Source organism: Echinops telfairi, unplaced genomic scaffold (assembly GCF_000313985.2).
Source record: "Echinops telfairi isolate 266 unplaced genomic scaffold, ASM31398v2 ScPeMD7_2291;HRSCAF=2852, whole genome shotgun sequence".
In the NCBI taxonomy this organism is placed as follows: Eukaryota; Metazoa; Chordata; class Mammalia; order Afrosoricida; family Tenrecidae; genus Echinops; species Echinops telfairi.
This window is the reverse complement of record NW_022106189.1, coordinates 33,697,576-33,723,600: the sequence shown is the minus strand read 5'-3', so window position 1 is coordinate 33,723,600 and position 26,025 is coordinate 33,697,576.

Sequence of the window (26,025 nt, the reverse complement as noted above, 5' to 3'; positions counted from 1 at the left end):
AAGATATGACAAAATAACAATTTATAAACTATCAAGGGCTCATGAGGGAGGGGGGAGCGGGGAGGGAAGGGAAAAATGAGGACCTAATGACGGGGGCTCAAGTGGAGAGGAAATGTTTTCAGAATGATGAGAGCAATGAATGTACAAATGTGCTTTACACAATTGATATATGTATGGAATGTGATAAGAGTTGTATGAGCCCTAATAAAATGATTTTAAAAAAAAGAACAGTTGTAAGTAGACAGAGGTAATAAAGTGAGCATAAACCTGAGAAAAAAAAAGACAAAGAGCTCGAGAATGAGAGTTGACTTACATCAAAACTGCCTTTCAATAAAACCGTCAGCATGAACTTTGCCTAAAGTTGGGAAACACCTGTATTTTAAAGGGAAACTGTTGCCTTTGGGTCCTGGAAGCTCTATGCCTCCATAGAGGGTATAAGTCATGACGATTCCCTTGGCCATGATGGTCTGGGGGATGAGCAGTCTGGGCAGCCAGGCTCTTACCCTGGTGGCTGTGCTTGGTCATCCCCGTGTGCTAAGTGAACAGTGATTTTTGGTGTGCGCCATGGCTTGGAAAGGGTTGGGAAGCTTGGTCATAGCGTCATATTTACTTCAGAATCCACTGTCAGACACTCTACCCGTGTGCATTGTGCTTTCTCCCTCTTTTTCTCAACTCTCAGTGCCAATTATTCAGCAAACAATCATGCATAATCAGACTCTTAACTTGATCTATACGTGCAGGGAGGGAGAGATCGGTTTTCAATAGTCATTTTCTGATGTAACTTCAATAGCATATTGCAATATAATATGATAATTGCCACTTTTTAGAGAAAGAAAAACAAGTTAATAATCCTTTACCTACATATCATGTGACTCTTTTGTTTTCGAATACGTGGCTAGTCCCTGCAGTTTGGGGACACTCAAGAGGTAAATGTGGGGTGTTGAGAATCGTGTACTGCTGAAACGTCAAGGTATGTTTAAAACTTTGGTGACATTTTTGTGAGCAAGCATGTTTTCTGGCTTTCATTTCAAGCACTAGTTCCCCGAGTCTTTGGGTTTCAAAGTTTATAGCCTTCTCCTTTATGGGCTTGGGTCCCAGTTTTGCTCTAGTTGAGTGCAGATACATGTATCAAATTCTGGCTGAAAATCAGCTGTCTTCTCAGCTTTCCGAAGATGGCTCTCCTATTCCTTCCATAAGCTTCTTTAGCCTTTGTTCTTTGGTCCAATCTGTAAGCCATCTGCACCCTTTGTTATTAAGAACATATTTACTGAGATTTCACAACTGTTTAATAGATATGTATCTTATTACATGTTTGATACACCTCATTAAACATACGATTCAATTGGTATTTATTTAATATTCAGTAAACACTGAGACCCCTCAGCCTTGATGGGAGGAGGGGCGGGAGGAGGACCTCAGCTCGGCATCAATGCTCCCCTTTGTCCTGTAGGAGTTGCTCCAGAGGCATTTGCCTGCTTCATCTTTAACCCTTCAACACTCCAGCTCAAATGGGCTTGGGCAAAGGATCAAAGATGGGATGCAAGCCTAAACTGTAGCTTATAGTCTGCGTTATCAGTAGGGCTACCAGTCTGGATGCAATCCACTTTCTACCGGTGCCATCTTCGCAACAGTGTTACAAGTTAGGAAGGGGGTTAGCCTGTCTTCCAGACCTACAAGTGTGACTGTGATTTCTCAGTGACTTAGGGTGTGGCCATCAATACAACTCACCATGAAGGAGGAGGAGGATTTGCCAACCCTCCCTGCCACTCTTCCAATTTGGACCAGATGGACTGCGAGCCTTGGCAAAGAAACGGAATGTATCCCAGAGCCCTTTTGGAGTCTTAACAGTTTTCTTCATTTCCATCTTACCTAATCTCCAAGACCCTGGGAAGGGGCGGCTCTCTTTCTGTATAGCTCAGATATGAACCATTCGTTCATATCTCATATGGGAACTTTCCCTCAGAAGTCGCAGAAAAAGAACTATACACCTGAGCACTGCATTGGCGGGCCAGGCAGCTGGGTGATGGCCAAAGATAGAAATGGCGGCCAAACACCAGAACCTACGTGTAAATGTAAACTTCTGGTATGAGTTTCTCATTCATGGCATTTTCACTTTCATCTAAAGCAGAGCTTTAGAGAAACATGACTGAATTTTACAGTTGGGGGTGGTGGTGGTAGTATGTGGGGGGGTGTTCCAGGAGTCAAGAAAGAAGGACTCCTAAGGAGTTGCAGCAACTCCTCTGTGAGTAAAGTTTTCCTTTTGGAAAGCCACAAGGTTTAGCTAAGCAACTGATTACAAAGTGTGGGCCTGAAATGCTTTCTGAGAGGGGCAGGGGGCAATTTAGTTCTTAGTTCTTTGCCATAAATAAAGGATTAAAAAGCTTAGCTGATGCTATAAATTAAAAACATGAAACTAATTATACCAGCCCTGTAAAAGCAAAACAATCAATTCAAATCCCAAGTACAAGATGTGACAGCATCTACAGGGTGTGACAGCTCAAGAGAAGCAGAGGGGCCCCAGTAATCCTACAAAAATCTGTCCTCCAGCCCAGAACCACAGGCCCACTTCCATGTTGCGAAGTAAAACAGTAGTAGCTCTGTTGTTCTCTCTACCCATTTTTCATGACAACAGTTTCATCCTTCTCTTCCCTTTCTCCACCCCTTCCATTCAGGCCCATTACTCAAAAGTAAGGCTCACCCTACCAGCAAGCACAGCTGCAGTTTTGCCAATTCGAACCAGATGGGTCTGGGAGGCAGCTGCTGCCAAGACGATAATTCAACCGGGAATTCCTAAATGTTTCAACCAGCCATTTAATAATGTTCTAGCTGGAGTTTTGTCCCTGTTCTAAATATATGGGTGAGGCCAACTTGTTGGGCTTTGCAGTTTCAGGAAAGTTCTCTGCATTGCTCAGTGGATTGTTTCCTTCTGTTTTACATGGGCCTCTCTCTACTCATCGTGTCAAGGATTTTAGCTTGTTTGGTCAATGCTCATGGAAGCAGCAGTCAAGAGATCACACAACACATAGCTTTGGGTCAATCTGCTGCACAAGACCTCTTTAAAATATTGAAAAGCAAGGCTGTTGCTTTGAGGACTAAGGTGTGCCTGATTCAAGCCAAGATCATTTAAACTGCCGCATCTGCATTGAAAGACGGACACTGAATGAGGAAGACTGATGAAGAATGGATGCATCTGAACTATGGTGTTGGCAAAGAAGAATACTGACAGTACCATGGACTGCCAAAGAACCTTCAGAGCTGTCTTGGAAGAAGTACAACCAGAATGCCGCTCGAAAGGATGGCAAGACTTCATCTCATGTACTTTAGACATGATGTCAGGAGATACCAGTGCCTCGGGAAAGGCATCAGGCTTGTTAAAGTGGAGGGGCAGCCAAACGGGGAGGTGCGCAATGAGGTGGAATGACACAATGGCGACAACCATGGGCTCCAACAGAACCATTGTGAAGATGGTGCGGTACTGGGCAGTGTCTCATTCTGTCATTTGGTACGTATGGGAACAAGATAATTGCTCACTGATTGAAGACAATCAATCTTGGGAAGACTGCTGTATTATTGTGGTCTAGCCGATATATTTGCCACCTGACATGTATCACTAGGAGTTTGAACTGACTCGACGGCACTGAATAGCAACAACTGCTCATCCCATGGTAACCTGCTATGGTGTCTCCACTTCTGGAGAAGTGTGCTCTCTGTAGTGTAGCATATGGAATCATTGCTCACAAATCTGTAGGCTGTCCATGTATTTTCACTTAGACCTTTGTCTTATGATTTTGTGGCTTCTTTCATTAGAGATGGAGTATAGGCCCTCAATGTCCTGGTGTGTGGCTCATGGATTTGACCAATGGACTGTGGACTAGGGGGTGAGTGGAGCGTGCTAGTTCTAGATTGAGATGGCGAGACGTATGGTGTGTTTCTGCTCGTAGTCTTGTGCTTTGCTCAGGTGCCAGAGAAGAGGCCTTGGTCTGAAAAGAACATGACTTGTCTGAGAACATTAAGACACCTGAAGCACACTTGAGCCCAACTCAAAACTTGGAGCCAAGCCCAGATGATCCCAGCCAAGCAGAGCAGAACCAAAGTCAGTCTCCAGCTACATATTCAGATACATATGGTAAAAACAAATACTCACTGGCTGGAGACAATCAGTCTTGGGGAGACTGCTGCATTACTGTGGCCTACTCAGTATACTTGCCATCTGAAGTATCATTTGAAAATTGTTATCTGATTATATAAGTCCCTTACTTTATGGTTCTTGATACTTACAGGACTGATCCACACTCTCTACCATGCCATTCGAGCCCCTTCCCAATCCAGTGCTAGCCTATGTGTCATTTTTCTCTACAACACCTTCCCCAACTGAGTTTGTTGCCCTCCTCTTAGTTTCTAGTGCATCAGTAATCTTGTCATATCTAAGGTCACCGGTACTGCCTCAGAATCCCTTGGAGACGGTGAGCTCCAATATCAAGAGCTGGAGTAGTCATCTTGGGAACCCCAGAACTTCAGATGGGCAACCTCGATAGACCACTTACCACAGCAGAATGCAGTGTCTTAGACTCCCAGTTTACTAGTTCAGGAGACTTGGTTTACATTGTGCCCTGGGCTTCAATAGGAGACATCTAGGGGCACAGATATCACTGAAGGTCATAAACATGGGTTCCATAACAAGGCCATGGCCCTATTTAGTTCCCCCTTAAGCTTGAGGGGGACTGTAGCTTGAGCCTTGCTCTAATTGCCCAACTAGAGGGAGTCAAAGAAGTCTGAAGTTTGATTTTCTGTGTTGATTTGGTTGCAGTTTTGCCCATAATAATGTTGCTGTTTTTGCTGGGCAGTGACTGCTGCAGATGAGTCCGATGGCGTAGGGCCGGGGCTCTGGGATGGATCGATGCGCTCGATCTTCAAGGCTCACTGTCATTTCTAGGGTATTTGCTAAAGAAGCTACTCCTGTTCCACTTTCATTTCCACCAACTCATTATCAGCTGCTGCCGTCTTCGTGATTCTCAGCTACGCCTGGAAGAGTGGAACCTGCCCATCAGATTTGAGTTCAGACACCTTCCCTCGAAATCAAACACAACACAGCAAGCAACCCACCCAAACATGTGCCATGTGAGGAACGCAGGTCACACTGGTCCACAGGGGTTGGGTATTTTTTTGTTTTGTTTTGCTTTGTTTTAAAAAGGGCAACCTGGCCCTACACTAAGCAATTGATCCCCTGGCTTAACTTTTAAATTAAGACCATTGTAAATTTGGGAACTTGAGAGGACATAGGGAGGACACTCATAATACTTTGCAAATGTCAAGTGCCTCTCCATGTTGGTTACTTTTCAAAGGTAGCTAGGTTACAATGTAACGTGGTAATGAAAAACCCTGTCAGGCCCACTCCGTGGGGTTTCCGTCAATATACATAATATTATTGGGCTTTGTGAGGATTAAAGGTTGTTTCTCTCACAAACTCATAATACAGCTCTTTTGCAAACTGCCCCCCCCCTTCCTCCTGAAGGCACAATAGGAACCTCCATGTTTACCGAGCAATCCAGGCTATTTGGGGGCCCAGGGTGGCCCAGACATCCCTTTGTATACTTCCCTCTGCTTGTGGCTCTGTAGTTAACCTCCCAAAACAGTAAATGAATTTCCTTTCATTTATATATACCGAAACTTAACAGTATGATTTATTATTGGTATGTTGTCGATGAGTCTTTTCTAGGTCCAGAAGTGATGGTTTCCTCCCATTTTATTCCTTCACCCACCCTTACTTTGTTCAATCAATCGTATTTGCTGTAGTCTGGAACAACTCATCCTGAAGAATGGGGGTCCCAGAACCTAACATGGCATGATTCAAGGTGTGGTCATGCATTTATACACGTTTAGATCCTGCAGACAGCAAACCAAGACATTGTGCATTATCACTAATGGGCCTCTATATGACAACGTAAACTGCCCAGTATGCTTCGATCTGCACACTGAAAAGGAAATGGGGTCTTCAGCTCTCAGAATAGAGGTGCAGTGATTAGTTTGCCCAATGGAACATCTGGGATGAGAAAGTATGGGCTTCTGGCAAATAGGCCAGGTCTGACCCACCTAATTCTGTGAAGTACCCCTGCAGTACCCAGAGAGTTCTCAGATGTGTGGGTTTTGGCAAAAGAGATATACATAACTTTTGCCATTTTAACTACTCTAAAAGTGTGTAGTTCCATGGCATTAAATACACTCACATTTGTAACCATTGCCACTCTCCACTTGCAAATATTTTTCCTCACCCCAAATGGAAACCCTGTACTCATGAAGCGGTCCCTCCCCATCCTCCCACCCCTCAGCCTCTAGCCATTCCATTGTACACGGAATCACACCATGTTGTCCTCTCTTGTTTCTGACTTCTTTCAGTTAGATGCGGTTTGGACAGTTAATCTATATTATAGTATCTATGAGTACTTCAGTCTTCTTATGACAGAATTCCATTCTGTTGTGGGAGGATGCCACCGTTTATCCATTTTTCTGATTAAGGATATTTAGGATCTTGGATTTCATGGCAACAGAAATCTCTATAAACCACATGCAGGCTGAATAAACGTAAGTTGTTGTTGCTAACAAGCCGTGTTCTTAAGATATTATGCACTCAGTATTCTTCCCACAGGTATCAGCACAAGGTGCTAAGTCTTGTTTGATGAATCTATTGTCCTGGCCCCAAAGACAGTGGTTCTCTACCTTCCTAATGCTGCCACCCTTCAATACATTTTTCATGTTGTGGTGACCCCCAACCATAAAATTATTTTCGTTGCTACTTCATAACTGTAGTTTTGCTACTGTTATGAATCGGGTTGTGAAAGGGTTGCTCAACCCCCAAAGGGGTCACGACCCACAGGTTTAGAACAGCTGCCCTAAGAACTCCTGAAGGTGGAGTTACTGAAAGTTACTGAAGGTAGAGGTACTGAAAAGATTAGTAAAAATAATCTAGGGATAGTACAGGAGGTATACACATAGTCAAATTGAAGTGTGTTTGTGAGTGGGGTGTGTTTAAAACTTAAGGTAAAATGTGCTGCCTCGGGCAGGACAGGTATCGGAGACAAGACCATTTGACAAGGAAGGCTGTGCCGGGACTGGGCAGCCATCCTGTTTGGGGGGTATTACAATGTCCCATCATTGGACTGACGAAGAGGTGGTGATAAGAGAGGGCTTATGAGCTTCCTTCTGGAATAACTCATGATAATTTAAATCATTTTTATATTGCCTTAGTTCTGTGTGTTTGTATTTGAAGTCTCTGAAAACTTTTGGGATGCGTCTAAGAAGGAGATCTGATGTCTGACAACAATCTGTGGCCATAATCATAATGGAAACATCCTTTTCTAGGTCAGCATGCTTCCAGGGTTACCAAGTTGGAGGCAATATAGGAGCCAAGTGGCTCATGAATATACGTAAACCTGCATGTCAGTCTGCTGTCTTGGTCATACTTTGGTCATACACACATATTTAAGTATCTTTATTTAAGTATATAAATTATTTATTACAAGGCATACGTTAAAGATATACATATATTTATATATAACACATTTATGTTTTTCTGCTTAGAAAAGATATGTCTATTGCAGAAAACTTGGGAAGTAGCCAGTATAAAGAACAAAGAAATCTGTAATCCTAGTATCCACAGTTACAATTTTGGTATACATGCACACACATTTCTATATAATTACATGTAAACATATATTAATAATATCCAAGCTGTTTTATGCAGTTGGGTCGATTATATAACTGAGTGAAGCTGCCCCATAGGGTTTTCTAGGCTGTAATTTTCACGGAAGCAGATCACCAGGCCTTTACCCCATCAGGATGGCTGGGGGATCAAACTGCCAACATTTTGGTTATAAGTCAAGTGTTTAACTTCTGTATTACTGCTCACTTACTGCTACCAAGTCAATTCCAACTCATAGCAACCCTACAGGACAGAGTAGAACTCACGGTCCTGGTGGATTTCTAAGTCTATAAGTCATTACAGAAGTAGAAAGCCTCATCTTTCTCCTGAGGAATGGCTGGTAGTTTAGAACTGCTGATCTTGTGGTTAGCAGCCCAACAAGCAAACGACTATGCCACCAGGGTTACTCATTGTGTAACTAGAGCTCCTTATATAAATGTAAATATATTTATATGTTTATCTACACAAATATATTTTAGAGTTATTAGTTATAAGTATACATTTTAATTTGAACAGAATTATCTTGTACATATTTAAAAATAAAATTGGGATTCTCATATGTTAACTTATTTTTTAATTTAAGAAAATATGTACATTTGCTATATCTTTAAGCATCATGTCAGAACAATGGCTATACATTTTATCATGGTATAGACATGATATTTTATTTCATAGAACACCAAATGATAGACATTTAGGTTGTTTGAGGGTCTTTTTCCCTATTATAGGAATCTCAGGGAGCCCTGGTAAACTTGTGAGTTTACATGTAAGCACTGTCTGCTTAAATCTACCAGCTGTTCCATGAGAGAAAGATGAGGTGGTCTGTATCCACAGAGATCTGCAGCATCAGAAATCTATGGAGAGCTAAAGGCAGATATAAAAACCAAACCAAAACAAAACATATATCCAGGAATGGGTTTTGGGCTCTCACTAAATCCTAGCTCCAAGTTAAGAACATTTGTTACATCATGGTCCTTCTCAATAATCGCTCTCAGGAAGCGGACACAGAATATATGGGTGCTATAGCAAAGTGTGGTGAAGAAATTAGATGGTGTCTGACTATCGTATAAAATAGTGTCTGGGGTCTTAAAGACTTGTCTACTAAAAAGCAGCCACCTAAGTGATATATCAACTAAGTCCACATGGTAGAAGGAAACTAACATCAATCATTGAAGGATTGTAAATCATATAATCTGAAGTCGAAGGAGGGAATAATACCAGAACCTAAATTGTGATTATCTGGTTTGCAAAAGGTTATGGATGACAGTGGGAGCCCAAGATACATTTGAGGGATCTACATAGGAAATAAGTCTCCCATGATTTTCCTCTATCCATAATAGAGGGAGGAGAGGAAAGTGGTTACCAAATAGAGTGCACTGGAGAGATAGCTATAGAAGATCAAAATGAGAAACCTGATTTGAATGGCTAAAACTTGTGTCAGTTGATCCCTCCCTCTGACGCATGTTAGATCTAATCTGGTTTTCAATATTTTCTGTATTTGTTTTGTTTTGTTTTTTCATATTGAGGTTTATCTCAGATGTGTTATGTCATTGGGGTTACCCTCTTGAATTTTTAAATATGCTTTTCTGTTTTTTAGTATATGCAACCCAGGATTAATGAACCTATAGGGACAGGAAGGAGAATAAGGGATTTTGGGGGGGGCGGTATAGTGGAGCTGGGGGTGGGGATGGGTAAAAGGGAGTTGATGTCAAGTTCAGGCAGGGAAAGAATGTTTTGAAACTAACTGTGGTAGCAATTGTACAATACTGCTTGATGAGATTGAACCATTGAATCATATGATATCTGTATTAACTCCCAATTAAATGGTTTGGGGAAAAAAGGGGAAATAAACCCTATAGACTGCTCCACACTGTCCTACTGTCCTATAGGATTACTGAATTGGAATGGGCTCAATGGGAGCAGTTTACACATATTTCAGTGATATATACACACATATATATGTGTGTGTGTAGTTTTAATGCACATCTCTGAGTGTTTTCCTAGAGACAACTCTCACATATTATTCTTCTATAACACCACAAACCCTCACATGCCCACTGCTGGTTACAGTTATTTCCCAAAGGTGAGCAAGGTACTTAGCAGGCCTGAACAACCTCTTCTCATATGAGCATCATACCTTACAATCAACGATGCAAAGCAGGACATTTAAAGGGTTTGGTGTGAAAACACTATGACTTTTCCTGAACATCATAAGAAACTGCAAAATAAAAAACTGACTCTAGCAGATAATTTTTTCTTTCTTCAAACCAGCTACCTACTGAATCCTCGGATTGCTTCGTTGCAATCCTGTCTATTTGCCTGCCATGGAACTTTCCAGGAATAAACACATAGAGAACAGAGGGTGCTCCCTTAACCAAGGCCAGTTAGGCCAAAGGAGCAAGTATTTCTTCAGTGTCGTGCGTTGTTATTTTTAAGTGCTTGGCACCATATCTCTAGCCATGGTCTGTGTAGAAAGAGATTTTTCAGAAACGCGGCCAGCAGAGTCTCATTCCTAGAAATAAGGGCCTGTGCTGCTAGACCGAAGATAGCCCAGATCTCACTGAAAAGTGCTTGCTGGAGCACAGCCTCTCAGGTGAGCTTTAAATGCAAGCCTGAGAGTGGAAGCCCCCAGGTTTCAACCAACTTGGTGAAGACAATCAAGGGCAGAACACAAGGTGGACACCACCAAGATAATGAGTTGCTTCACATGAATGCAGATTACTTATGGCTTCCAGGATCTTCTGCTTAAAAAGTCTGAATCATGGAAGTGGATGAATTGCGCAACACATTAACTTGGAGCTACTTCTCGAAGTGGAAGTGGGTTTCAATCATTTGATTCCCACCTTCCCAATGTTTGTCCTATTCTTGAGTTACTTAACCGTCACTGTTACTTAACCTTTTCCCCCAATGGATTCATAATGTTAACTAAGTAGATTTGATGGAGAAATGTCAGAAATTGAACAGGATGCAGAATGAGAGAGATCATTGCTGACATTAGATGGGACATGAGAATACTAGAGAGATGTTTACCTGCGCTTTATGGACTGTGGAAAGGCATTTGACTGCATAGGTCATATAAAAATGGATAATATTGTGAGCAATAGGAATTCCAGAACACTTCATTATGGCTCATTTGGAATCTGTGAATAGACTTAGAAGCAGTTGTTCACAAACAGAGCAAGGAGATACTGCGTGGTTTAAAATCAGTAAATGTGTGTGTCAGTATTTTATCCCTTTACCATGTGTCTCTGTGTGCCGAACAGAGTCCAAGAAGATGAACTATATGAAGAAAAATGGGGCATCAGAATTGGAGGAAGGCTTACTAGTGACCTGCAATATGCAGCTAACACAATATTGTTTGCCAAAAGCAAAGAGGACTTGAAGCACGTAATAATAAAGACCACAGACATCAGCCTTCAGTACAGATTATGCCTCAATGTAAAGAAAACAAACACTTTCACAAATGGACCAGTGAGCAATGAAGCAACAGCGTGATCACCTGAGAAAAAATTCAAGTTGACAATGATTTCTTTTAGTTCTATACACAATCAATGCCCATGGAAGGGGCAGTAAAGAAGTCAAATGCCACATGACATGTTGTATTGGGCAGATCTGTTGCAAAAGACTTCTTTAACACATTAAAAACATGTTACTTTGAGAACTAAGGTTATTCCTGACCCAAGATATGGCTTTTTTTAATTGCTTCATATGCATGTGAAAGCTGGACAATGGATAAAGAAGACTTTAGAAAAACATGTATCTTGAAACTATGGTTTTGAAGAACACTAAATAGATCATGGATTGCCATAAGAACAAATAAAAGAAATATAGACAGAATGATTCATGGAAGGGAAAATGACTACACTTTGTCTCACGAAGTTCAGCATATTATCAGGTGGGATCATTCCCTGAAGAGTGACATCGTGTATGGCAGAGGAAAGGACAGACAGTGGAGAAGTGGGTGAAGGGCGTCGGATGGTGTAAGATATGATAAAATAATAATAATTTATAAATTATCAAGGGTTCATGAGGGAGGGGAAAAATGAGGAGCTGATACCAAGGACTCAAGTAGAAAGCAAATGTTTTGAGAATAATGAGGGAAACAAATGTACAAAAGTGCTTGATACAATGGAAGTATGTATGGATTGTGATAAGAGTTGTATTAGCCCCCGATAAAATGATTAAAAAAAAAAAAAGAAAGAAAGGACAAACTGATGATCTGTCTTGGCAGAAGTACAGAGTGCTCCTTAGATGCAAGGATGGCAAGACTTGTCTTATACACATATTGACATATTGCCAGGAAAGACCAGTCCCTGGAGAAGGACATCATGTTTGGTAAAGTAGAGGAGCAGTGAAAGAGGAAGGCCCTCAATGAGACGGAGTGACTCAGTGGCTGCAACAATGGGGACAAGCACAGAAACAGTTGTGCAGATGGTACGGGACTGGGCAGTGTTTTGTTCTGTTGTGGATAAGGTTGTTATGGGTTAGAACCAACTCAATGGCACCTAACAGCAACAACAGCAACAACAAAAGCCCTGGTAGCCTAGAGGCTGCATGTTGGCTGCTAAACACAAAGTCAGCAGTTCAAAATCAATAGCTGCTCCTCGGGAGAAAGATAAACAGCTACAGTCTCAGACACCCACAAGGGCAGTTCTACCATGTTCAATAGGATTTACATTAGTCAGAACTGATTCCATGAATGCTGGTTTTAAGATACAGAACTAACTAGATGTCACCTAACAACAAAAGCCTTAACGTAAGAGATAAGGAGCCCTAGTGACCTAGTAAGTTATGGGTTTCAGTAGTTCAAACCCACCAGCTGCTCTGTGGGGAAAAGATGAGGCTTTCTGCTTCCATAAAGATTTACAGCCTCAGAAACCCACAGGGGAAATTCTACTCAGTCCATAGGGTTGTTGTGAGTCCAACTGACTCGATGGCTTTTAATCATGTGTTTATTTTCTACTTGTATTTCTTATATTCACATAAATGTAAACATAAAAGTGAAAAAGATAAAGGTCAGTGATCGCCACATGTTTCATACAACCTTTGAGGAAATAATAACTTAAAGAACATTCTTTTAGGACAAATATAGGAAGTGTGAGCTTCAACCATACAGAGTAAACATCTGGGGCATATTATTCTGAACAACTGTATGATTTGAATAAGTGTCTAGAGGTCAGACCCAGAACATGCTATCCAGTTAGGAGCACTCAAGATACTAACTGGACTCCTTTGTGTCAGATGGACCAATTACGATTTAATCCTGGCACAGACTGAATACTGGCTCTGTGGATCTTGGTTCAGGCCCAAATTTGCATTCTCTTCTCTGGTTTCATGTACCTCTTGACTTAAGAGAGTAGGGTCTCTTTAACTTCTACTCTAACTGGCTGGACTGTCCCTATTTCCATTCAGAAGCCCTACTTCTGACCGACACTTGCAGCTCTTCACGCAGTCCCAGAAAGAACCTCAGGCACCTGAGCAGTCCTGGCCATAGCAACTGAGTTGTACACCGGCAAAGAGTCCCTTGTGTTTGTTCTTAAACCTCTTCGTGGAAGTTACTTGTGTTCATACAATTTACGGTATAACTGAAGAAAATACAAACCAGGGTTATCAAGGTGCAAGAAGACTTGTTTCTTTGACAACTGAACTAATCCTGTGAAAATACTCAGGCGAGATGCTAAAACCTGCTAATGTGTGTGGGTGAGGCAATGGCAAGGATGACGGAAGGGCTCAGCATTTTGGTGGGTACATTCGAATTCTCCCTTCACTTCAAAATAAGACTAGCTCATGTGGAACCTTAAGTACAGTGCTCAAAATGGTTCTGTTCCACATCAAAGGAGTGGTGAGTGAATTATGCAGACAGTGAATGATTTAATGTGGATCTTGTAGCCAAAGTTTCTAACTCCTACCAAACGACCTTTCCCTTCATGGGTCTGGTAAGAAGGTGGGGGGAAATGCTGGTAGGTTTCCCCTGTGATGTAATTGCAAACGGGTGTTCCCAGGGTGGTATCCTGTTGTGTATAAAATGAGCCCTTGGAGAAAAAGGAGGCGGGATCTCATTACCAGCAAGAATCAGGAGTGAAGCATGTCCTCCTGACCCAAATTCCTACCACAGGGACCTCTTGGATCCCGTTGTCAGCTATACCATCAGAGCAGCAGCAGAAGAATTCGGAGTCAAAACATTGAACAGAGTGATGAACTTCTCAACCCATGGAGGAGCAAGTAAACTTGAGTGCTTTTGTGCTGCATGCTGGTTTGTGGAGTGGGGTGCCTCTGGCACTTAATTAGGGAATTTGGAATCTCTGACCCATAGAAGTGGAGCTGAGTGCTTTGGGGCTGAGACTTACTGAAGTGAGTGCCTCTGGGCACTTAATTCAGGGAGCTGGGTTTGCTTGCCTAGAGCTTGAGCTGAATGCCTTTGAGGCTTCTAGCAGAGTGGTTTGCCTCTTTGGGCATTTATTAGTGGACCAGGAATTTTATGACATGGTCCTGATAAACAACTGCCCTCAGCATTTCTCCCTGGCATTATAACTTGTTAACTTCCTTAACACACTCTTTAATCATGAATTTTGTCTGAGTTTCTATGTAGCCATTTCAATGGATATTAGAACACCGAGATAAATTATAGAACATTAAGTCCTTACATGTGTTGTTTCTAGTTACAAGTTAAGTTATGTGCCCCTGCTATCTAGGTTATCTTTAAAAATGAACCCAGCAAGTTCTAGTCCACTGGAAACCTCTTTTGAGCTTACGCTCTCCCTGCTAGGCCAGAAATATACCTAATTCTATGCAACTCAGCGTCGGTCCCTCACATGAGACTGTTAGTCTCCCAGCAACAAGGCTGTAACTTAGCCACCTCTGCTGATACCGTGAACACCGGCCTTGTCTTACTGATCAGCGTTCTGTAAGTGTTCTGCAAGATTGCCCTACAATGCCTTTGTCCTCATTAATTTGAATTCCTCCAAGTTGACCACACTCCCCACCCTGATCCTGAGACCTTTCCTCCAATCTCCAAATCACTAAACTCTTCTGAAATGAAGAAATACTTGTCACTGACCTATTCTTTCTTCAGGGATTGGCTGCAAAGGGTGTAGAGGAGGGGACTTCTGACAGCTTGAGCAAGACTGAGGTATGGCTCAACCAATTAAGTCCGTCACACTAAAATATTCCACAAATGCTATAGGATGGAGAAGTCATTCATCACACATATTTAAAGTTGAATTTACTGATATTTTATGGTATTGGATATTATTTCTATTAACATTTTATGCTGAAATTACAGAATGATTCGTGAGTACTGAATTTTTGATTGCTTTTACACTTGCTGGGACACTATTAAACTTGATTTACGTTAATAGCACTGTAAGAAGATATTAACAATGAAATTTCCAAAAGCACTTAGCATCTCATAATTGGAGTTAAATGACAAAAAAAGGGGGGGGGATAATAAAGTAAAGACAGAAAAGGAAAGAGAAAGTTTTGACAATATCCTTTTTAACCTGTGGTTCTTAATAAGATTTTTGCAGGATTGTTTTAGGTTAGGAAAGAATCAAATCTCCAATCAAGAGCAATGAGGCTGATTTATGAGAGGAGTTTTAGAACATGGAATAAAGACTTCGCTCCAGGTAGTGGGTGCAGATTTTACTAGCTGTAGGAGAGATTTCTTGATTTCAATTGCCACCTTTTCCTTCCTCGCATGGTGAAGTGACAATCTTTTTTTTTTTTTTTTAATAAAAAATGAATTTAGTCATAACTGCTGGATTTAAGAGGGTAGGCATTGAAAGCAAAGATACCAATGGCTAAACAATGAAAGCAATCATTACAACATTGTTTTTTTAGAAGTTCTCCCTGTGTGTAGCTCTCTATGCAATTTATGTGAATAGTCTCATTTCATTTTACATCTCTAGGAATGAGGTACTTTGATCACCCCCATTTTATAGTTTGAGAAAGAGATAGTAAATGGTTCCTGCAAGTGGTGACTTCCAGACTCCAGCCCAGGCAACCAGGCCCCTGAGCCTGGTTCCTTAGCCATCCTCTCCCTTTGAGTGGAACCACTTAAGTAAGCTGGTTATGCTGGAATGACAAAGCTGTATTATGTGTGACTTCCATAGGCCCTGGACACTTTTGCCCTTATGGGATCCCTAAAAAATGAGTCACAACATATTTTATTACTTGTTGGTTTAAAGATGATTATATTGTACATTAACCTAAATTTTTTTCCTGATTTTAAAAGAAATTAAAACACTTTCATGAGGCCCTCAAAATGTTTTAGGTCCTGGGCCTACTGCTTCTACTGGAAAATCAGCCCTATTTAACATGACAAATAAACCCAAGACTAGAAAGCATCTTATTTCTTATTTCAATGGAAGCCAGATAAACCATGTTAATAAAATGAATGGAAAGAAGAAAAAGGATGAGATGATTTTCCTCCGTTGTGATACTGGAGGACACCATGACTTGGATGCACGTGGAGGACTTCAAGTCCAGAAATGACATAGTCTCTCTAGACATTGCCTTAATCCATGTACATCTATTCAGCTACAAACCCACGTCACGTCTTCAACTGATGATCACACCTACAAACTAATGTTACTGGAGGCAACATGATAGATTGCTCAATTCGGAGGTTGGCTTGGGCTACTGTTTGGGCTTGGGCTACTGTTTGGGAAGTGATTCTTTGGTAACACGGAGTAATCCACCCAGCTAAGCACCACAATCCTTTTTATTGATGCTCACATCAATAAACTGTGATTTCTACCCGAAACAGTTATGGGTTTCATCCATTGAGATTTCTCCTCAACCCTGCTAAGCTTCAATAGGTCCACCATTTTATTTGGTGCTAAAAAGCAAAGGGTCACTCTGTGGATCTCAATTTCAGGTCTTTAATCTATTCCAACTAAAAATAATAAGGGAAAAAATAAATCTCTCTCTTTTTAGGTCCTAAATCACTACCTAACCCTCAACTTAGATATAGGATCAATCCAAGCATGTGTAACCACATTACCAACTCAGTGTTTCATATCTATTTTATTTTATGATAATAGCTATCTCAGGTTAGCTCTGGCTGAATCAGATCACTTGTTTAATAGCCAGTCAGCAGTAGCTGTAGCAGCCTGACTGAGATACTTGTGTAGATGTTATCAGAAATTCCCTGCCTCTAAGACAATGGCTTAAAAACGAAGTATAACCAGCCTGTCTGAACATGAGGTGTCGATAGGATCAGCTATCAGGCATCAAAGAACATAAAATCATATCGGTGTAAAGGAGGAGGAGTGCAGAATGGACTCATCTATAGGCAACTAGACATCTCTTTACAGAAGGGTCGTGGGGAGAATAGGAGCCAGTTAGGGTGCAGTATAGCACTGATGAAACATACAACTTTCCTCTAGGTCTTTAATGCTTCCTCCTACCCCACCCCCTCACTCTCATGATCCCAATTCTACCTTACAAATTCGGCTAGACAAGAAGATGTACACTGGTACAGATCAGAGCTGGAAACACAGGGAATCCAGGACAGATAAACCCCTCAGGACCATGCTGAGGGTGGCGATACTGGGAGGGTGGAGGGAAGGTGGGGGAGAAAGGGGAACCGATAACAATGATTTACATATAACCCCCTACTTAGGGGACAGACAACAGAAAAGTGGGTGAGGGGAGACACCAGACAGTATAACACATGAAAAAATGATAATGATTTATAAATTATCAAGGATTCATGAGAAAGGGAGGGTGTGGGGGGGGGATGAGGAGCTGATACCAAGGGCTCAAGTAGAGGGAAAATGTTTTGAGAACGATGATGGCAGCAAATGTACAAACGTGCTTGATACAATGGATGTATGTATGAATTGTGATAAGAGCTATATGAGTCCCCAATAAAATGATTTTAAAAAACCCCAACCAAGTATAAATGCACAGTTGTATTAAGGAAAGAAAACGCACCAGAAATCCAGGATACAATATTTTCATTGGAGTTTTTAACCCACTTAAGATCATGTCACTTTGCTCACTTCTCCAGTTTCCAAGACTCTTTTAAACCAGAGAATAGATAATCAAGCCTAAAGCATTCATAGACTTCACTTGGAAATTGGGCATTATTTACTTTAAAAATGACTGAGAATGTGAACCTGGGATTCTGTTAAGATCTTGCTAACAAAAGGCACTGAGAAAAAAGGGATTGGTAAACTGATAAGCAATGATAAATGATTGAATGGATAGATACATCAATAGGTTAATGAATAGACAGAAAAACAGATAGATGGATAATACAGATGAGTGAATTAATAGAGACACAAATGGATAGACAAGTAGATGACAGATAATAGAAAGATATTCATAGATCAATACATGGTTAGAAAATGGATAGCTAGACGCACATGGATGAATAGATGACTGGGAAGCAGAATAAATAGTTGAAATATAAATGAATAGAGCTAGATGAATGGACAGATAGAGGCTAGAGACTGATGAATGTAAGGATAAATTTGGAATGAAACTGTAGATAGATACAAGGGCACAACAATACTAGGCTGTAGCCAACTGGAATGGAATACCAATGAAGATAATGGCATTTCTCTTTATGGAACTATTTTAAATAGTTTAACTATCTTGGAGTATAAACTGGAGGCAGGAAGTTAGCCGGTCTCTATGAGTCTTGGAGTTTCACAATGAATGTCTCAAGGATCCACAAAAATAGCCACATGTGCCATGATTTAGCCACTTCTGTGTCCTCCATAAGGCTCCTGTTTGGCCCTTCTGATATGGCCTAGAACAATGTGCAGAGACACATGGGACAGAGGAAGAAAGTGACTTCACTGGGCAGCCATCATGAATCCTTCATGAGACACAAGAGTCATTTCTTTTTGCCTCTTCTTTAATTCTGATGAGATTCATGCACATCTTCATTGGTAGACCTACTCGGCAAGGCTTGGTGCTGTAATTAATCCATGCCACAGGAAGATGTAGTGGTGGCAGTTTGAGCTGCAGTGATGAGTAGGGGCACCCCAGCCTGTGTGATATAAATACCTCTGGTTAATTGGATGGCTGGTGCTAATCAGAAATCAGAAAGGGAATAAAAAATCAGTGTTCCTGCTGTTGCTGTTGCTGTTGCTGCCGCTGCTGCCGCCGCGGCCACCACTGCTGCCTGATAAAGCAGAAAGCCCCTTTCAACTGAGGGGTTCCCGGAATTGAATCCTCATGCGGAGATCTTCTTCTACATGGCTATCTCAAAGGTTAGGCACCCCTTCGGCCACCAGGCCCAAGCAGAGAGAAAAGGCAATGAGAGAAAAGGTAGAATGATCCTGAAGAGATTATACCACCAAACAGCAAACAGAGTGAGTTGGGGCAGAGATGCAAGAATAAGAAATAAAGGTGGGGGGAGCAGGCTTATTGGCCAGGAAGCAGTGGAAGTCTATAGCTGAAACAAGGTGTCACTCATTGGGACGCGTCAGTATGTCTGACATCCACTGTGGAACACACCTTTGGGTGTTTAGGCCTCATGTCCACAACCAAGAGGTGCATGCATGAGCGTGCCATCCGTAACTTTCCATGCAGTTTAAGGGCCTTTTGTATCCACTTTCCAGATGATGAAAGAGCCCCAAAGAAAGATGCAGGTTCCACTCAATACTAGGGTAAGTACAAAACAGGAAGACCAGGTCGGAAACCATGCACCTGTTTGAAAACTTCCATGTGTGCAGCTAAAAAGAACCCTCCATCTGCACCCACTGTTCCTAGTTTTGGAGTGAGGGAGATAAAGCAGGTTCATGCTCCTTGTCTTGCATACTTTCCCCACCAAGGGCAGCAAGTTCATTCCCACTGAAAGAGTGGAACGTGCGTCTTATAGGATACTGGCTAGACCTTGTGGTCAACATCTCCTTGCTTCTCCACTGAGAGAATTACACCTGTGATGGTTTCACCAAGTGGAGTACCCTCCTGTTGCCTGCAAACATTTCTCTGTGTCTTTCCTGGGGTCTTATTCCCCCTTCTTCTTCCCCTTTTGTTGCTGGCATTACTTCGGAAGCCCTCAATGTATCCACCTAAGACCAGCCTTGGAGGGAAGTCCTTAGCCACACTGAGTATGCAGCGAGCCCCTCTTGCACACAACAAAGACTTCTGTCCCGCCCCCCCGCCCCGCCATCTTTTGGGCGACACGATAAAAAATAACCCTGTATTTATGCAAATTGCAAAGTAGCGTGTGATAATGAAAACAAAACAGTGCTGGCCCGCAGCCAAGGCATGGCACTGGCGGGGGCTCCCGACCATTTGGCTCTTGATTCTTCTGGGGGAAGCAGCTGTAGAGAAATGAGAACGCCGAACCCCCTGCTCACACGTACACTCACATGCGCGCACCCTCGTTCGCCCGCATTCCGGCACCTGACACCTCAGCGCCAGCCAGACCTGGATCCAAAGGCGGTTCTGCTGGCCACCACCGTGAGCATCTCAGTGTCGTCCCCCACGAGCCTCCCTGCCCTCTGCTCCTGATTTCTTTTCAGGAATTTACAAACATTTTCCACAGATCAATATCTGTATTGATTATTCATTGTGAGGGAGTCGTGTGTCTTTGGTGATCCAGCTTGCAGAGGTAGCAGCCAAAGGCTGCTGCAGGGGAGGGGGGAAAATAACAGAAGACGAGAGGGACCCCGCTCTTGCTGGCTCTGCGGCTGTCGGCAACACAGAAAAGAAGAGGAAACACTTCAGGAGGAAGGCATGGATGAGGGTACGAGAGAATGAGGGAGCAACAGCAAGAAAAACTGCCATGAGGACTGGACAGCGGGCTCCAGGGAGGCTGGTGGCTTGGAGGAAACCCCATCTTGGGTCTGCTGCTATGTACCAGGCGTGGTGGACTGACTGCTCTGCCAGTGGAAAGTGACTCACGGTTTGGGTATCTCCTACGTAAGAGCTTTGGGGGGATTCCTTGGCTTGCTGACAGGAGAAGAAGAAACCGGCAGCAGTGAGGTAAAACCCGACCGCTTCCAACTGTCTGGCAGAGGAGATGCAGGCGCTTGGTCTGACTCGAACAGCTTGCTGCTCTCCGATGGCACGCGGAGGGAGAATAATTAAAAAGGCCAGCATCACTTACGAAGTGAGTAAACACAAAGCCATTCCAAATGTGCTCGCCAGCTAATGAGACGCTGTAATTTCTTATACTTCAAGGCAGAACAAGGCAGTTGATGGGGCTCAGTGGAGTGTGTGCTTGCGTGGATATGTGCTGGGGTGGGCTGGGTGGTGGGTGGAGATAAATTGACTAATTGTTGGCGATGTTTAAAAAAGGGATTACTGGGGGGGGGGGGAAAGACAGTGAAATGAGGACAGGAAAACATCTTGGACCAGAGCCAAAAAAAAAAAAAACCCAACCCTCGAGGAAAATCAACTCTGCCGCATGGAGAGAACCCCTGGCTCCTGTGGGAGGGTCTGATAGGAATCCCCTGGTGTTCAGAGGAACGTGGACTATTGTGCCGGCACAAGGGGCAGGTCCAGGGACCCTCAGTGGGTCCGCAGGGAGGAACTGCAGCATGCCACCTTGCCCACTTACGTATGTCATACCTTGAGTGCAAAACCCCCCATGCTCCAAAAAAATTCAATACCAAAAAAAACCCCCCCAAACAATAAAAACCAACCTGTCCTTTCCTTTTAATTGGAGCTTCCTGCTTACTGGAAATGGCTTCAGTGTATTTAAAGCAACCCCCAAATCTGTCTTCTGATGGTAGGAGCTGCTGATCTGTCTCCAGGGAGCTGCTGCAATGCTACAGAAACCGGAGGTTGAGGACATTCCGTTTTCCACCGGTGGGGCTTCCAGCCACGGGGCCAGGGGATCATCTGTGCCATTTGGACTACCATGTGGGAGCTAATGTGGGATGTCTCTTCTGTGGTCACCCAGCAATGGTGTGGTGAGTCCAAACCCAACCAGGACCAGGATTCTCTTAATACAGTGCTCTAAACACACAAGGCAGAGTGGGAACCTCAAGGAATAACATGAGCTGGATGGTCCTTCTTGCTGGGCGGTCCGTTCCCTGAGCTGTGTCATTCTCTTTATGCGAGTAGATCTGGTGTTTTGTTTTGTTTTGGTGCTTTAGGATTTCTGGGGTTGGAAGGTCAATAGCCAAGGTGTCCTCCTGCTGACTGGGTTTTGAGCCCTGTTTCAGACTCCCCAGTACAGTCCATGCTCCTGAGCAGGGCAACTGCTATTTCCTTCAGAAGTGAGCGGTGGAGACCCCCAGGAGGAGGAAAGGACCTAGTTGTGGCTGATTCGGGACCTTCCACACCTTTCTTCAGCATTCACAGAGATGTGTGTGTGTGTATGTGTGTGTGTGTGCACACGTGTGCGTGCCCGTGTGCTCGGGGGAATGCATTGTGTGGCGTACACAAACGTGTGTGTCTCTCTAAGAGGGAGGAAAAGATAGTAAAGCCGGAGCAGACAGGAGTTCGGGGATCTCTGTAATTCGTGCAGAGAATGTTCAATGCTGCAAGGCAGACAGCCACCCATCCCTGGACTCTGCAGCTTAGGAGAGAGCCGGAACAGACCTGATCGGAATGTTAAACACAGGAGATGAAATTAGCATACTAAGCAAGGACGTCAACCCCTCCTCACAATCAGTAAATGGCCGGCTCCTCTCTCTAAAGGCAGCACGGCCATGTGCGCCAGCCACTTAACCATGTCCTTTGTCAGATTCCTTTTCTGTGTGTTTGTTTTATTGTTTTTGTTTTTTAATGAAAGGCTGGAAATTCATTAATGAGGAGGGAAGGAAGGGCTTCAAGGGGCTGTAATGAAAACAAACGATCCTTTTTAAACCTCATGACGGTCAAAGCTGGGGTTGGGGCTTGCTTGCTGCTCTGGGGCCGAGGAATAGGAAATTCCACAGACAACAGACCACTTGACGTGAGCCAAAGAATGCTTTGCTTGGAAATATTTCTTCTATGTGGCAAAATCCAGCCATGATCAGTATGCTTGTAATAATAAAACCCAGAAAGAACTTTATCTCCCCAGCTCTTGAGGAGAAGTGTGATCTCGCAGGTCTCTTTCCATTCAGCCATTGCTTGTCGATGGCTCTTGACCTTATCAGGGAAGGAAGAGCCTTCTGGAATCTTTGGCCCATTGCCTTACCTTTTGAAGTATTACGCTCTTCTTTTGGGCTATGCATTAGGCCTTCCCCAAAGGAAGCGGGTGCTTTAATTTGAATTGCTACCACACAAAGGAGGACATAAAAGCCTGGGTATAGAAGTTCAATTGTCTATGGTGTGTCCTTCTTTAGTCAGCCTATGGGGGCAACAGGGAGGAGCAGGGCTTGGAGAAAACTGGAGAGCAAAAACTACTCAACTCTGCTGCCAGGCCTTCCTGGAAAAGAAATGTTCAGCTTCCTCCAGACTAACCTCCCAATATGACAGTAAAAGATAGAAATTGTAATGTTTCAGTCAAAATAAAAGTACCCATTTAAAAGTATTAGCTAACTCAAACTCTTTCATCAAACACTCAATGAGTCAAATATGTGTTTGCAAGGATAGCTTTGCAACTTTTTTTTAAAGTCTGAAGTACCTAGCAGTGATGTTTTTGCTTTTATTTTAATTCCCTTTAATCAGAAAATACAGACGCTAATAATTGCCTGGCATCATGGCAGTGTGCTTGGTTATACCAGGAGAACAGTTCTAATTAGAAACAAAGAAAGGTGAAGAGAATTACAATTTTAAAAACTTTTTTCTTGTGAATTGGGTGAAGGTTTATAGAGCAGATCACCAGATTCATGTCTAACAATTCAAACACATTTTGCTTCATCGCCTTGGTTTCCCTCTCTTCAGTGTACCTTTACTTACTCCACCTTCTCAGCATTTCCTGTTTCTACTTCTCCTCCCTTCCTAACTCTTCTCAACTTTGTCCTTGGATACATGATACACTTTTCATCTCATATGGATGATTGATTATTATAAGGTATTTATAATTTACTAGTTTACTGTCCCCCTTATAGACCTGTCTATTGTTTGGCTGAAAATTGAGCCAACAGAGTGAGTTCATTTTCAGCCCTGAAGGGTGACCAAGGGCTGTGGCTTCAGGGGATCCACCAGTCTCTATCTGACCAGTAACCCCAGTCTCTAATGACTGAATTATGTCCCACATTGTCCTCTCACTCTATCCAGGGCCTTCCAAATGCCATTCATTTCAGAGCAGCTGGTAGGGGCACCAGGCACCATCTAGCTTCTCTGGTTGTGAAGATTGAAGGTTGAATTGGGAACCATAAATTTTACTTTCCAGAATGTAGGTGTATGAAAGATCTCCTTGTTCTGTGACCACCAGCAACTTGTCAAGTATGATGTAATGCCATCTTTACCTCAGGTAGTGCTCTCCACTTAGATTGTCCCTAAAGATCATAACTGGGAAGATTAGCTATCCAGGAATAAATGTATTTGCATATTCTGTGTCAGTACTGAAAACTGTGATGTTTTAAATAACATTTTATTAAAGAGTTTCTTCTTGTCCATCCAAAGAATTTTACATCTCAAATGGGTGAAGAGGGAAGGAAGGAAGCAGGGAAGTAGGGGTTGGGGGGAGAAGAGAGAGAGTGAAAGAGAGAATGCTTATATAGTTTGGAAACAAGCTTTCCCATGGTGTCAGAACCAACCTCCACAGGAAGAAGCATTTCAGTGAAAGGAGAAGGGCAGTAAGATGGTATCTCATCGTGCTCAATGTACACGGACAGGCCTTTCCAATTCCCAAGGTGCTTGGCACATCTATTATCTTGTTTAATTCTCACAGCTACTCATATAGACAGGTAGTATTTTACTTATTTCTTGGATGAGGATACTCTGGCTCACAAAGGTGACTAGCTTGCCTGAGGTAAGAGGCATTCAGAGGTCTTCAGAATGTTAATGTAATGACCTTTTCCCATTAGTATTCTTCATAGGTCCTCATCTGTAATATCCTCTTCAGAGTCCCTGAACAAGGCTACCTCTATTCTCAACTTTCTCTTATTCTCCCACCTAACCCTGAGATTTTAATTTTGTGGCTCTGGGTAATTTGAGGTCATGTGTAATTTGAAAATGCTCCCTGTATCCTTCCAGCAATTACCGACCACTGTTCAGTACCAACGAGCAACGGAAGAAACTCCTTTAACCTTCGATTCCACTGTTTGCCCCCACTGCCTTCCTTCCCTTGAAAGTCAAGTTTACCTACAGGCTGGCCTACATTTGTACTGTCTTTACTTACTCCCCCCTTTAGCTTCTCTAACCAAGGCAATCTGCATTCATCCTTACATTCCCATTAAAAGTACTCCAGGTCCTTAATGATCAATTAAATCGTTGTTTCCTTCTCTGCATCACTGGATTACATTAACCACTCTGTCCTCCATGAAACCCATCTCTCTCTCAGATCTGACATTATTCTACCCTTCATTTCTAGCTGCTTCGTCTGAGGCTTTGTCTCATACAAGTCTTTTCATTTTGATTGCCTACATTTTCGTGTTCCTAATAGCACAGTTGATTAAGGGCTCAGCTGCTAACCCAAACACCAATGGTTCAAACCCACCTACCACTTCAGGGGAGAAAGACATGGCAGTTCTGCTTCTATAAAGATTGTACAGCTTCAAAAACCCTTTAGGGGCAGTTGTAATTTGTTCTACAAGGTAACTAAGAGCCAGAATGGATTCAATAGCACAAACAACAGCAATGGCCTCTGTGGCCCCCAGTCTCAGCCACACGTACTTTGCCATGCGTAGATGGAAGCACTTGGCTTCCTTAACCTTCTATAAACTGAGCATCAATTTATCGTCTCCGATACAGGCTGTTTACCTGAGTTCAACCCTCACTATCTGGCTGCCCACTAACATCTCCTTGTCATGGTCTATGGGCACCTCCTACTCAACTCACCCAAAGGAAATTTAGCACCATTCCAAAGCTCCTCTCTCTGCATCCCTCTCCTCCTTCACTCCCACTTCCAATTGTTCTTCAAGTCATTTCAACTCTACTTCTAATTTGCTAAAACTCTTTATTGTGGTTTGAATGAAAGCATACAGAGTAAACAGGTTTTCCACTCAATAATCCACACACATTTTGTTTTGTGCCACTGACTGCAGTCCCCACAATGTACCAGCACTCTTCTCACTTCCTACCTGTGCTTACCATTTACATCTAGCCTTTGTTCCTATCCCTTCGTACCTGGAACTTTATCCTTGGGTGAATGAAGAAAATCAAAAGTGTATGGAAACCAAGGAGTAATGGATCATGTGACACTCAAACTCCCTGACCCTGAGCCCAGAAGAAGTGGATGATACTTGGCTTTCACTGCTGACTTATTTTGCCTACTGATCCCCTTTTCAGAAAGCAAAAAAAAAAAAAAAAAAATTACTGAA